We start from the raw sequence: 12,817 nt of genomic DNA, 5'->3' as shown, positions 1-12,817 counted from the left end.
GCACATAGATGCAATTCAAATATGTAATTTGTACCTTCCTATTTTAAAATATAATGGATGAACTTCACCCTGTGAGAACAATCTTCATGATCAAGAGATCTCATATGCAAAATAAGTATGAGTTGGGATAGGGCTGGGGAGGGTGGCTGCTCGGGCAGCCCCTCCCCCATCAAGTTAAGGAGATTCAACTGAGGAAGCACAAGGGAACTCTCGTCTGGGGACAACAACTGCAGGGAGACCACATCTTTTCAGATGAACATGGGAGGGCGGAAGGCTGCCTAATACTGAAGCACCATCAAATATCAAACCATATGCAACAACTAGTACAAGCATTCCTGGGGGAAGGTCTGCAGCAGACGGATTTGCATACGGTGATGTCATCCAAGCAGTGGGCCAAAGTTGGCTGGAACCCTCATCTGCATATGAAAAGAGAAAAGGGGCATGCAGGGCATGGCGGCCTTTTGCGGTGCTTGGATGACCCCTAGTTCGCATTAAACACCCCCACCCTCCTTTGGTGTGGGGCTCATGTTGGCTATGCCCCAGCCCCTGAAGCATTCAAGCTGATTTCTTGCAGCAGCTGGGCACTGTAACAGCTCCAGAGCTGCTCTGTAAGGCAACTAAAAGGGTGTGGGCCCTGCAGCACTACCTGTAGTTCGCATTGTGCGTTGGAAGGCACAAAGTAAGCAGACGGGAGAAGTCAGGATAGTGCGCAAGGGCATAGAAGGGAGTGGCTCCAGAAAAGAGAAGTGGAAACAGACAGCAAACTAGGCTGGAGAGAGACCTGAGACAAAGAGATCTGAATTATACGAGAGCCGACCAGGGGAAACACAAATTATGCAATCAAGTTTCCCACATTTGGGGAAATCACAGGAGCAGCACACCCAGAGTGCAATGGGTGAGCCTTGCCCTGGGAGAAGCACCTTCATGATCATAGTATCTCACCTGGCAGGTAAGTAGGAGTTGGGCTAGAGCTGGGGAGGGTCACTGCTCGGGCACCCCCCTGTCAAGTGAAGGAGATCCAACTGAGGCAGCACAAGGGAACTCTCGAAAGAAGAACAAGGCTAGAGGAATATATGAGACAAAGAAATCTGACTTTTACCAGAGCTGACCAGAGGAAAACACAAACACAGTCCCCCACTACCACAAAAAATGCAGGCGAGTTTCCCACATTTGGGGAAATCACAGGGGTCAGCATACCCAGAATGTAATGAATGAACCTCACCCTGGGTGAACAATCTTCATGACCATGGTGTCTCCTATGCAAAATAAGTATGATTTGGGATAGGGCTGGGAGGGCCGCTGCTCAGGCACATCTCTGTCAAGTAAAGGAGATTCAACTGAGGCAGCACAAGGGAACTCTCATCTGGGGACAACAACTGCAGGGAGAACACATATTTTCAGATGAACATGGGAGGGCAGAAGGCTGCCTAATACTGAAGCACCCCCAAACAACAAACCAAATGCAACAACTAGTGCAAGCATTCCTGGGGCAAGGCCTGCAGCAGATGGATTTGCATATGGTGATGTCATCCAAGCAGTGGGTCAAAGTTGGCTTCAACCCTCATCTGCATATGAAAAGAGAAAAGGGGCGTGCAGGGCATGGCGGCCTTTTGCGGTGCTTGGATTACCCCTAGTTCGCATTAAACACCCCCACCCACCTTTGGTGTGGGGCTCATGTTGGCCATGCCCCATCCCCTGAAGCATTCAAGCTGATTTCTTGCAGCAGCTGGGCACTGTAACAGCTCCAGAGCTGCTCTTTAAGGCAAGTAAAAGATTGTGTGGGCCCTGCAGCACTACCTGTAGTTTGCATTGTGCATTGGAAGGCACAAAGTAAGCAGACGGGAGGAGAAGTCAGGATAGTGCACAAGGGTATAGAAGGGAGGGGCTCAAGATAAAAGAAGTGGAAACAGACAGCAAACTAGGCTGGAGAAAGACCTGAGACAAAGAGATCTGAATTATACGAGAGCCGACCAGAGGAAACACAAATTATGCAGTCAAGTGTCCCACATTTGGGGAAATCGTAGGAGCAGCACACCCAGAGTGCAATGGGTGAGCCTTGCCCTGGGAGAAGCACCTTCCTGATCATAGTATCTCACCTGGCAGGTAAGTAGGAGTTGGGCTAGAGCTGGGGAGGGTCGCTGCTCGGGCACCCCCCTGTCAAGTGAAGGAGATCCACCTGAGGCAGCACAAGGGAACTCTCGAAAGAAGAACAAGGCTAGAGGAAAATCTGAGACAAAGAAATCTGAGTTTTAACAGAGCTGACCAGAGGAAAGCACAAACACAGTCCCCCACTACCACAAATAATGCAGTCGAGTTTCCCACATTTGGGTAAATCACAGGGGTCAGCATACCCAAAATGCAATGAATGAACCTCACCCTGGGAGAACAATCTTCATGACCATGGTATCTCCTATGCAAAATAAGTATGATTTGGGATAGGGCTGGGGAGGGCCGCTGCTCATGCACATCTCTGTCAAGTAAAGGAGATTCAACTGAGGCAGCACAAGGGAACTCTCATCTGGGGACAACAACTGCAGGGAGAACACATATTTTCAGATGAACATGGGAGGGCAGAAGGCTGCCTAATACTGAAGCACCCCCAAACAACAAACCAAATGCAACAACTAGTGCAAGCATTCCTGGGGGAAGTTCTGCAGAAGACGGATTTGCATACGGTGATGTCATCCAAGCAGTGGGCCAAAGTTGGCTGGAACCCTCATCTGCATATGAAAAGAGAAAAGGGGTATGCAGGGCATGGCGGCCTTTTGCGGCGCTTGGATGACCCTTAGTTCGCATTAAACACCCCCACCCTCCTTCGGTGTGGGGCTCATGTTGGCCATGCCCCATCCCCTGAAGCATTCAAGCTGATTTCTTGCAGCAGCTTGGCACTGTATCAGCTCCAGAGCTGCTCTGTAAGGCAAGTAAAAGGGTGTGGGCCCTGCAGCACTACCTGTAGTTTGCATTGTGCATTGGAAGGCACAAAGTAAGCAGACAGGAGGAGAAGTCAGGATAGTGCACAAGGGTATAAAAGCGAGTTTCCCACATTTGGGAAAATCACAGGGGTCAGCATACCCAGAATGCAATGAATGAACCTCACCCTGGGAGAACAATCTTCATGACCATGGTATCTCCTATGCAAAATAAGTATGATTTGGGATAGGGCTGGGGAGGGCCGCTGCTCAGGCACATCTCTGTCAAGTAAAGGAGATTCAACTGAGGCAGCACAAGGGAACTCTCATCTGGGGACAACAACTGCAGGGAGAACACATATTTTCAGATAAAAATCTTGGTCATGCTCTGGTTTCTCTTCAGAACGAACAAATCTTTCGCCTTTTATTAAAGATTTCCGTGGAGAGGAGCAAAACCGAGTTTTATCTCAATTTTTGCATGCCCCATCTTTTTGGGGTTTCTTTTATCGGTTAAAAGATAGAATGAGTGTGCTTTAATGTAAGCTCATTTGCATAGAAATGACAGTAAATGTTTGTTTCTTTTCAAACAGAACTTTCTTGACCATGCTACTTGCTTGAAAGATCTGGGAGCACATGGAATACAGTACAAACCATGCTTATAGCAAGGAGAAGCCAGGTGAGAAATCTGCTTACTTTCAAGTTGGGCGCTCACTTTGATCTGAATGAGGACTGCTGGCACAGCATTTAGGCGACAGGTGGAATCTTGGTCATGCTCTGGTTTCTCTTCAGAACGAACAAATCTTTCGCCTTTTATTAAAGATTTCTGTGGAGAGGAGCAAAACTGAGTTTTATCTCAATTTTTGCATGCCCCATATTATTGGGGTTTCTTTTATCAGTTTCTTGTTAGCTTTAATGTAAGTTTATTTGCATAACAATGACTATAAATGTCTGTTTCTTTTCAAGCAGAACTTTCTTGACCATTCTAATTGCTTGAAAGATCTGGGAGCACATGGAAAAGAGTACAAACCATGCTTATAGCAAGGGGAAGCCTGGTGAGAAATCTGCTTTCTTTCTTTCAAATTGGGTGCTCACTTTGCGCTGAATGAGGACTGCTGGCATGGCACTCAGGCGACAGGTGGAATCTTAGTCATACTCTGGTTTCTCTTCAAAACGAACAGATCTTTCGCCTTTTACTAAAGATTTCCGTGGAGAGGAGCAAAACTGAGTTTTATCTCAATTTTTGCATGCTCCGTCTTATTGGGGTTTCTTTTATCGGTTTAAAGATAGAACGAGTGTGCTTTAATGTAAGCTCATTTGCATAGAAATGACAGTAAATGTTTGTTTCTTTTCAAACAGAACTTTCTTGACTATACTAAATGCTTGAAAGATCTGGGAGCACATGGAAAAGAGTACAAACCATGTTTATAGCAAGGGGAAGCCTGGTGAGAAATCTGCTTTCTTTCTTTCAAATTGGGTGCTCACTTTGAGCTGAATGAGGACTGCTGGCATGGCACTCAGGCGACAGGTGGAATCTTGGTCATGTTCTGGTTTCTCTTCAGAACGAACAAATCTTTCGCCTTTTACTAAAGATTTCCGTGGAGAGGAGCAAAACTGAGTTTTATCTCAATTTTTGCATGCCCCATCTTATTGGGATTTTATTTTATCGGTTTAAAGATAGAACGAGTGTGCTTTAATGTAAGCTCATTTGCATAGAAATGACAGTAAATGTTTGTTTCTTTTCAAACAGAACTTTCTTGACCACACTAATTGCTTGAAAGATCTGGGAGCACATGGAAAAGAGTACAAACCATGTTTATAGCAAGGGGAAGCCTGGTGAGAAATCTGCTTTCTTTCTTTCAAATTGGGTGCTCACTTTGAGCTGAATGAGGATTGCTGGCATGGCACTCAGGCGACAGGTGGAATCTTGGTCATGCTCTGGTTTCTCTTCAAAACGAACAGATCTTTCGCCTTTTACTAAAGATTTCCGTGGAGAGGAGCAAAACTGAGTTTTATCTCAATTTTTGCATGCTCCGTCTTATTGGGGTTTCTTTTATCGGTTTAAAGATAGAACGAGTGTGCTTTAATGTAAGCTCATTTGCATAGAAATGACAGTAAATGTTTGTTTCTTTTCAAACAGAACTTTCTTGACTATACTAATTGCTTGAAAGATCTGGGAGCACATAGAAAAGAGTACAAACCATGTTTATAGCAAGGGGAAGCCTGGTGAGAAATCTGCTTTCTTTCATTCAAATTGGGTGCTCACTTTCAGCTGAATGAGAACTGCTGGCATGGCACTCAGGCGACAGGTGGCATCTTGGTCATGCTCTGGTTTCTCTTCAGAACTAACAAATATTTCGCCTTTTATTAAAGATTTCCGTGGAGAGGAGCAAAACTGAGTTTTATCTCAATTTTTGCATGCCCCATATTATTGGGGTTTCTTTTATCAGTTTAAAGACAGAACGAGTGTGCTTTCTTGTTAGCTTTAATGTAAGTTTATTTGCATAACAATGACAGTAAATGTTGTTTCTTTTCAAACAGAACTTTCTTGACCATGCTACTTGCTTAAAGGTCTGGGAGCACATGGAAAACAGTACAAACCATGCAGTATCACAAGAGCCTTTATTTGATCTTTCATGAAGATAGAGCAGAATTGAGGACACGTCAACAATTTCTGCCGAAGGTGGTTCATCTTTCCACATGGTGCCTTTGGCCACTGACACCTTCGTTGAGTCAAAGTCTCTGGCTGTGGTCAGAACTTTGAAAATGTATGTCACCAGAACGGTTCAGATTAGGAAAACAGAGGCTCTGTTTGTCCTGTATGCTCCCAACAGGATTTGGTGTCCTGCTTCCATGCAGACCATTATGCGCTGGATCTGTGGTAAGATTCAGCATGCTCGTTCCACGGCAGGATTGCCGTTACTGAAGTAGGTGAAGACCCATTCTACTAGAAAGGTGGGTTCATCCTTGGCAGCTGGTCGGGGAGTCTCGGCATTGCAACTTTGCCGAGCAGCTATTTAGTAAACACTTTTGCTAAGTTTTACAAGTTTGATACCTTGGCTGATGATAACCTTAAGTTGGGTCATTCGGTGCTGCAGAGTCGTACGCACTCTCCCACCCGTTCAAGAGCTTTGGTATAACCCCATGGTTCTTAATGTGACCCCAGCATCCTCTAGGTCGTATGAGAAAATAGGATTTTAATACCTACCGGTAAATCCTTTTCTCTTAGTCTGTAGAGGATGCTGGGCACCCGTCCCAGTCCATACTGTGTCTGCAGTTATTACTTGTGGTTATACACATGTTGTGTTATGGTTCTGGTCAGCTTTTTGCTGCAATTGTTCATGCCGTTGGCTTGTGTTCTGTTGAATGCCACGTTCTGCGGCATGTTTAAGGTGTGAGCTGGTAAGATGCTCACCTTAGTTTAACAATAAATCCTTTCCTCGAAATGTCCGTCTCCCTGGGCACAGTTCCTATAACTGGAGTCTGGAGGAGGGGCATAGAGGGAGGAGCCAGTTCACACCCTTTGAAAGTCTTAAAGTGCCCATGTCTCTTGCGGATCCCGTCTATACCCCATGGTTCTTAATGTGACCCCAGCATCCTCTACGGACTAAGAGAAAATAATGCCCTTGCGCACTATCCTGACTTCTCCTCCCGTCTGCTTACTTTGTGCCTTCCAACGCACAATGCGAACTACAGGTGGTGCTGCAGGGCCCACACCCTTTTACTTGCCTTACAGAACAGCTCTGGAGCTGTTACAGTGCCCAGCTGCTGCAAGAAATCAGCTTGAATGCTTCAGGGGATGGGGCATGGCCAACATGAGCCCCACACCAAAGGAGGGTGGGGGTGTTTAATGTGAACTAGGGGTCATCCAAGCACTGCAAAAGGCCGCCATGCCCTGCATGCCCCTTTTCTCTTTTCATATGCAGATGAGGGTTCCAGTCAACTTTGGCCCACTGCTTGGATAACATCACCGTATGCAAATCCGTCTGCTGCAGACCTTCCCCCAGGAATGCTTGTACTAGTTGTTGCATATGGTGCTTCAGTATTAGGCAGCCTTCCGCCCTCCCATGTTCATCTGAAAAGATGTGGTCTCCCTGCAGTTGTTGTCCCCAGACGAGAGTTCCCTTGTGCTTCCTCAGTTGAATCTCCTTAACTTGACGGGGGAGGTGCTGCCCGAGCAGCCCTCCCCAGCCCTATCCCAACTCATATTTATTTTGCATATGAGATCTCTTGATCATGAAGATTGTTCTCACAGGGTGAGGTTCATCCATTATATTTTAAAATAGGAAGGTACGAATTACATATTTGAATTGCATCTATGTGCTGGATTCAAATGTCCCCCCCCCTTCCTTTCTCAATTGTGCCCGTCAGCAGCTATTCTAAGGTTGCTGCCAATGGGTGTGACACATTAATTTCTTCTGTGGGGTACACTGGACTCCACAAGGATTCACATTGGGGTGTAGAGTAGGATCTTGATCTGAGGCACCAACCGGCTCAAAGCTTTTGACTGTTCCCAAGAAGCTCAGTGCATTCTCCTCTATAACCCCGCTTCCATGAACAGGGAGCTCAGTTTGTAGTTGGTGCCTTCAGTAGCAGGCCAATTAACAGGGGCCTGCCTCAGGCAGCCTATTCTTAGCTATTAATTTTGACAAGAAAAGAAGAACTTGTTTTATGAGAATCTACAAGGGCTGCAGCAGGCTAGGTCTAATAGACATCTTTACTGCAGCTTCATCACTCCCAGCGGCGCTGTATACTCCCATGCCCTGGTTGCTGGGTCACTGCAGCGGAGGCTCCGGTTTCATCCTAAGGTCAGTCACACACACACCACCCTTCCGGATCACGAGGCCGCTGCTGAAGGGGAGCGAGGCCGTAGGGGGTGGGCCGTGTGCGCACTGCGGTGGACACTGATTACTGGGCAGCCGCTCCACTAGCCACCAGGTACAGTTAAGGAGCACAGGTCTGGGGGTTTTTCTCCTATATTAACCCAATTTTGTACTGCCCGCAGCGCATTGTGATAGGTAATAGGGCCTGATTCAGGTTGGATTGCAATCACAATAAGCGATCCAACTGCAAAAATTGCTAAGAGCATACGCATGTGCCTGCATTTTCTGCGGCACCCCGCAGAGAATGTGATCGCCTCTGCCTGTCAATCGGGGCGGGGAAGGGGGGGAGAGGTGGGTCAGCAACACTCCATTTCCAAGTCAGGGATGGAGCGGTGCGGGGGCAAGGCTTCAAAATGGGGTCTGCAACGGAGGAGACACAGGGGGCGTGGTCACAGCGACTGTATGACATCACATTCAGCCGCTGTGATCACAAAAATGGTGGCGGCTTCCTGCGCGCACATACAGTCTGCACCAGCAGGAGCCTACACCATTTTTTATGATCACGCTGAACTGCAGTGCGACTGCAATTACAGCATGGTCAAGAAGGGAGGCGTCATGCTGGGTGGCCATGCCCTGTCACTTTGCAGGAGCCAGCACCGCTCACACACTAGTCCCCGGGTGCAGCCCCCAACCCCCGGGACACCCGGAGCAACAAAATGTAGATTCAGGCCACCAGGCCACGCCCCTACCTATGAAACCATGCCTCCTTTTTACCATTGCACTGCTTATCTGCGCGCACTGCATTACAATCTCCCTCGCCACCTCTCTGGGTGTCACCAGTGATAGTGACACCTCTGCCATGCTTGTAGCAGCTGGTCCTAAGATCTACGCCTCAAACCCTGAGTGTTTGCCCTTGTGACTTGTTGATCATCATAGCGAAGCAGATGCTTACAGAAAACTGCAGGGGCTTAGATTGAAAATAAAAAAATTGATAGGGTATAAGGTAGAGAGGAGCGGGTTCGGTTCTCCGAGAACCGAATTCCCCACGAACTCCACGTGGTTTACACTGGTCCGAGGCAGGCTCGGTTGTTCCCGCCTGACTCGGAAAACCTGAACAAGGGAAAATGTCATCATCCCGCTGTCGGATTCTCGCGAGATTCGGATTCCATATAAAGAGCTGCGCGTTGCTGCCATTTTTACTCGTGCATTGAAGAGAGAGCGGAGAGGACGTGGCTATGTTCTCTCAGTGGAAATCTCAATATCAGTGCTCAGTATCAGTGGTTACTTATTGCTGCTCAGTAATACTAGTAGTGTGTCTCTCCTGCTCAGTGTCAGTTCTCAGTAGTATCCTCATCAGTGCTCAGTATCACTGTTCATTGTCTTGTGCTGCATTGTGTTGCTCAGCATAATACAGTACATTACTAATAGTCCAGTGCTGCATCTTGCTGCTCAGTGTCAGTTCTAGTATCCTCATCAGTGCTCACTATCACTGCTCATTGCATTGTGGTGTTCTGTATACTACAATAACATAGTAATATAGTAACATAGTTTTTGAGGTTGAATAGAGGCAAATTGCCCATCGTGTTCAACCTGTTTTAAGTTGTGATGATTCTACATACTTGCTGAATAATGTTTTATGACTAGTTAGCTACTATAACTCATGTTACCCCCGGATTAACCATGTTGATATTTTAAGTATTATAACCTTGGATAGCTTTTTCATTCAGAAATGTATCCATTCCTTTTTTAAATCCAATTACAGAGTCCGCCATTACCACCTTCCCTGGCAGGGAATTCCACATCCTGATTGCCCTAACAGTGAAGAAACCTTTCCTCCATTGCGTTCTGAACTTTCCTCCAGTCGCAGCGAGTGACCACGTGTTCTTTTAATAAATAATTCCTCTGATAACTCTTTGTTATGTATCTTTACATATTTGAAGATATTAATAATATCTCCTCTTAGGCACCTCTTTTCTAGTGTATAAATATTCAGCCTAGTAAGTCTTTCCTTATAGTCCAGTACTTTAAGGCCTTTAATCAATTTAGTCTTCAGGATCTCTGACACTTCCATGAGCAGCAGAGTAGTGCAATGGAAGCATGCTGGGCCCATAACCCAGAGGTCGATTGATCGAAACTATCCTCTGCTATGTGCATTTTTTTTTTTATAATTAAAGTAATCAAAAACTGGGATTGATATTTTGGCACTTTTATTTTTACTTAAAGTACAATAACTTTTATCATTTTAATTTGTTTTAATAGTATATTGACAGCATTGTTTTCTTTAAAAAATCCACTTAATTTTCTTTACCCTATTACTGAAATGGTAATTGACAAAAACAAACTACATTGTCACCAGAAGAGCAATGCAAAATGTACAAGTGATATATGAAAATCATCTTCCATCTTGAATTTCAATGATGCATTGGGACAACAATTTGTGAGAAACATCTTCACCCATAAAGAAAGATTTTCTTAATTCCTTACCTGTGTGCTGATTAGATATCACCTTGTTTTCACATTAAACAGACTTCCCCATGAGGAAGCAGCAAGGATGCAGTGACGTTTCCTGGTGTCAACCTGTATTATTTCAGTAGACATTGAAATGAGGATGCATCTTTGATGCCTTTCCAATGAAGCAAGTTTAATTCAGTAATAGGTGAAAAACCATTCCTACAAAGGTGTTAATCAGAGACTTGGCTTTGTGGACACTTTTCAGAGAGCAAATTTGTTAGCATAAACATAAAATCAGAAAATGAAGAGCTGTTTAATCACTCAATTGGACTTTTCTGCCAGCATAATTTTTTTTCTCTGCAACTCACTGCTAAATTGTGCTTCCTAGCTGTTTTTTTATAAAATCACTTAATCAAATCTAACTCTGATTACATCAGAGAAGGCCAGGTACCCTACACCATAAGGGGGGTTTTTGAAATTTTGACTTGTCTACTTAAAGATCACCAAAATCTGATTACAAGGTCAATTACATCCCTGGGTGGGATTGAACCACCAACCTTTTGGTTAATAGCCAAACATGCTAACCGATTGCGCCACAGAGACACCTTGCGAAAGTCAATACTGACAAAGGCTAATAAGCATTCATCTAGAACGTTTCCTAGAAAAACTTTAAAAAGTCAATAATCTGGAGAATTTTTGTAAGAAACACATTGGTACTTTCCCATGATGAGTGAGTGCTTCAGGATTTCTTGCACTTACATGGGCTATTAACCAAAAGGTTGGTGGTTCAATCCCACCCAGGGATGTAATTGACCTTGTCATCAGATTTTGGTGATCTTTAAGTAGACAAGTCAAAATTTCAAACCCCCTCTTATGGTGTAGGGTACCTGGCCTTCTCTGACGTAATCAGAGTTAGATTTAATTAAGTGATTTTATAAAAAACAGCTAGGAAGCACAATTTAGCAGTGGGTTGCAGAGAAAAAAATAACATTTTAAACCTACCGGTAATTTTTTTTTCTCGTAGTCCGTAGAGGATGATGGGGACTCCGTAAGGACCATGGGGGATAGACGGGCTCCGCAGCAGACATGGGCACTTTAAGAAAGACTTTAGATCTGGGTGTGCACTGGCTCCTCCCTCTATGCCCCTCCTCCATACCTCAGTTAGAGAAACTGTGCCCAGAGGAGACGGACAGTACAAGGAAAGGATTTTTGTTAATCCAAGGTCAAGATTCATACCAGCCACACCAATCACACCGTATAACTTGTGATATACTACCCAGTTAACAGTATGAAAACAACATAGCATCAGTCCAAGACCGATGAAAACTAACATATAACCCTTATGTAAGCAATAACTATATACAAGTCTTGCAGAAGTAGACCGCACTTGGGACGGGCACCCAGCATCCTCTACGGACTACGAGAAAAAGATTTACCGGTAGGTTTAAAATCTTATTTTCTCTTACGTCCTAGAGGATGCTGGGGACTCCGTAAGGACCATGGGGATTATACCAAAGCTCCCAAACGGGCAGGAGAGTGCGGATGACTTTGCAGCACCGATTGAGCAAACAGGAGGTCCTCCTCAGCCAGGGTATCAAACTTATAGAACTTTGCAAAGGTGTTTGAACCAACTTTGACCCACTGCTTGGATGACATCACCATATGCAAATCCATCTGCGGCAGGCCTTCCCCCAGGAATGCTTGCACTAGTTGTTGCATTTGGTTTGTTGTTTGGGGGTGCTTCAGTATTAGGCAGCCTTCTGCCCTCCCATGTTCATCTGAAAATATGTGTTCTCCCTGCAGTTGTTGTCCCCAGATGAGAGTTCCCTTGTGCTGCCTCAGTTGAATCTCCTTTACTTGACAGAGATGTGCCTGAGCAGCGGCCCTCCCCAGCCCTATCCCAAATCATACTTATTTTGCATAGGAGATACCATGGTCATGAAGATTGTTCTCCCAGGGTTAGGTTAATTCATTGCATTCTGGGTATGCTGACCCCTGTGATTTCCCCAAATGTGGGAAACTCAACTGCATTATTTGTGGTAGTGGGGGACTGTGTTTGTGCTTTCCTCTGGTCAGCTCTGGTAAAAGTCAGATTTCTTTGTCTCAGATCTTCCTCTAGCCTTGTTCTTCTTTCGAGAGTTCCCTTGTGCTGCCTCAGTTGGATCTCCTTCACTTGACAGGGGGGTGCCCGAGCAGCGACCCTCCCCAGCTCTAGCCCAACTCCTACTTACCTGCCAGGTGAGATACTATGATCATGAAGATGCTTCTCCCAGGGCAAGGCTCACCCATTGCACTCTGGGTGTGCTGCCCCTGCGATTTCCCCAAATGTGGGAAACTTGACTGCATAATTTGTGTTTCCCCTGGTCGGCTCTCATATAATTCAGATCTCTTTGTCTCAGGTCTCTCTCCAGCCTAGTTTGCTGTCTGTTTCCACTTCTTTTTTCTTGAGCCCCTCCCTTCTATACCCTTGTGCACTATCCTGACTTCTCCCGTCTGCTTACTTTGTGCCTTCCAACGCACAATACAAACTACAGGTAGTGCTGCAGGGCCCACACCCTTTTACTTGCTTTATAGAGCAGCTCTGGAGCTGTTACAGTGCCCAGCTGCTGCAAGAAATCAGCTTGAATGCTTCAGGGG

At 45.5% G+C, this 12,817-nt stretch overlaps 11 non-coding genes and 2 pseudogenes across 11 annotated transcripts; 8 read left to right on the top strand and 5 right to left on the bottom strand.

Moving 5' to 3' along the window:
- Nucleotides 1–794: 794 nt before the first annotated feature.
- On the bottom strand, nucleotides 795–957 carry LOC135030287 (U1 spliceosomal RNA). Its single transcript, XR_010226320.1, has one exon. It is a non-coding gene; the product is annotated as a U1 spliceosomal RNA (small nuclear RNA).
- A 152-nt stretch (nucleotides 958–1,109) lies between these two features.
- LOC135030214 (U1 spliceosomal RNA) lies at nucleotides 1,110–1,273 on the bottom strand. Its single transcript, XR_010226260.1, has one exon. It is a non-coding gene; the product is annotated as a U1 spliceosomal RNA (small nuclear RNA).
- A 675-nt stretch (nucleotides 1,274–1,948) lies between these two features.
- Nucleotides 1,949–2,111, bottom strand: LOC135030243 (U1 spliceosomal RNA). The gene has a single exon (XR_010226288.1). It is a non-coding gene; the product is annotated as a U1 spliceosomal RNA (small nuclear RNA).
- Nucleotides 2,112–2,263: 152 nt separating this feature from the next.
- Nucleotides 2,264–2,427, bottom strand: LOC135030193 (U1 spliceosomal RNA). The gene has a single exon (XR_010226241.1). It is a non-coding gene; the product is annotated as a U1 spliceosomal RNA (small nuclear RNA).
- A 593-nt stretch (nucleotides 2,428–3,020) lies between these two features.
- LOC135030321 (U1 spliceosomal RNA) lies at nucleotides 3,021–3,148 on the bottom strand (annotated as a pseudogene).
- Nucleotides 3,149–3,292: 144 nt separating this feature from the next.
- LOC135030346 (U5 spliceosomal RNA) lies at nucleotides 3,293–3,408 on the top strand. The gene has a single exon (XR_010226367.1). It is a non-coding gene; the product is annotated as a U5 spliceosomal RNA (small nuclear RNA).
- A 270-nt stretch (nucleotides 3,409–3,678) lies between these two features.
- Nucleotides 3,679–3,794, top strand: LOC135030355 (U5 spliceosomal RNA). The gene has a single exon (XR_010226376.1). It is a non-coding gene; the product is annotated as a U5 spliceosomal RNA (small nuclear RNA).
- Nucleotides 3,795–4,058: 264 nt separating this feature from the next.
- On the top strand, nucleotides 4,059–4,174 carry LOC135030336 (U5 spliceosomal RNA). The gene has a single exon (XR_010226358.1). It is a non-coding gene; the product is annotated as a U5 spliceosomal RNA (small nuclear RNA).
- A 274-nt stretch (nucleotides 4,175–4,448) lies between these two features.
- On the top strand, nucleotides 4,449–4,564 carry LOC135030338 (U5 spliceosomal RNA). The gene has a single exon (XR_010226360.1). It is a non-coding gene; the product is annotated as a U5 spliceosomal RNA (small nuclear RNA).
- Nucleotides 4,565–4,839: 275 nt separating this feature from the next.
- Nucleotides 4,840–4,955, top strand: LOC135030348 (U5 spliceosomal RNA). Its single transcript, XR_010226369.1, has one exon. It is a non-coding gene; the product is annotated as a U5 spliceosomal RNA (small nuclear RNA).
- Nucleotides 4,956–5,229: 274 nt separating this feature from the next.
- Nucleotides 5,230–5,345, top strand: LOC135030361 (U5 spliceosomal RNA). The gene has a single exon (XR_010226382.1). It is a non-coding gene; the product is annotated as a U5 spliceosomal RNA (small nuclear RNA).
- Nucleotides 5,346–12,087: 6,742 nt separating this feature from the next.
- On the top strand, nucleotides 12,088–12,251 carry LOC135030372 (U1 spliceosomal RNA). Its single transcript, XR_010226393.1, has one exon. It is a non-coding gene; the product is annotated as a U1 spliceosomal RNA (small nuclear RNA).
- A 152-nt stretch (nucleotides 12,252–12,403) lies between these two features.
- On the top strand, nucleotides 12,404–12,545 carry LOC135030255 (U1 spliceosomal RNA; annotated as a pseudogene).
- Nucleotides 12,546–12,817: the final 272 nt, after the last annotated feature.

Source organism: Pseudophryne corroboree, unplaced genomic scaffold (genome assembly GCF_028390025.1).
Source record: "Pseudophryne corroboree isolate aPseCor3 unplaced genomic scaffold, aPseCor3.hap2 scaffold_497, whole genome shotgun sequence".
Classification (NCBI taxonomy): Eukaryota; Metazoa; Chordata; class Amphibia; order Anura; family Myobatrachidae; genus Pseudophryne; species Pseudophryne corroboree.
The sequence above is the reverse complement of the archived record's forward strand: the minus strand, read 5'-3'. Positions and strand labels throughout refer to the sequence as shown.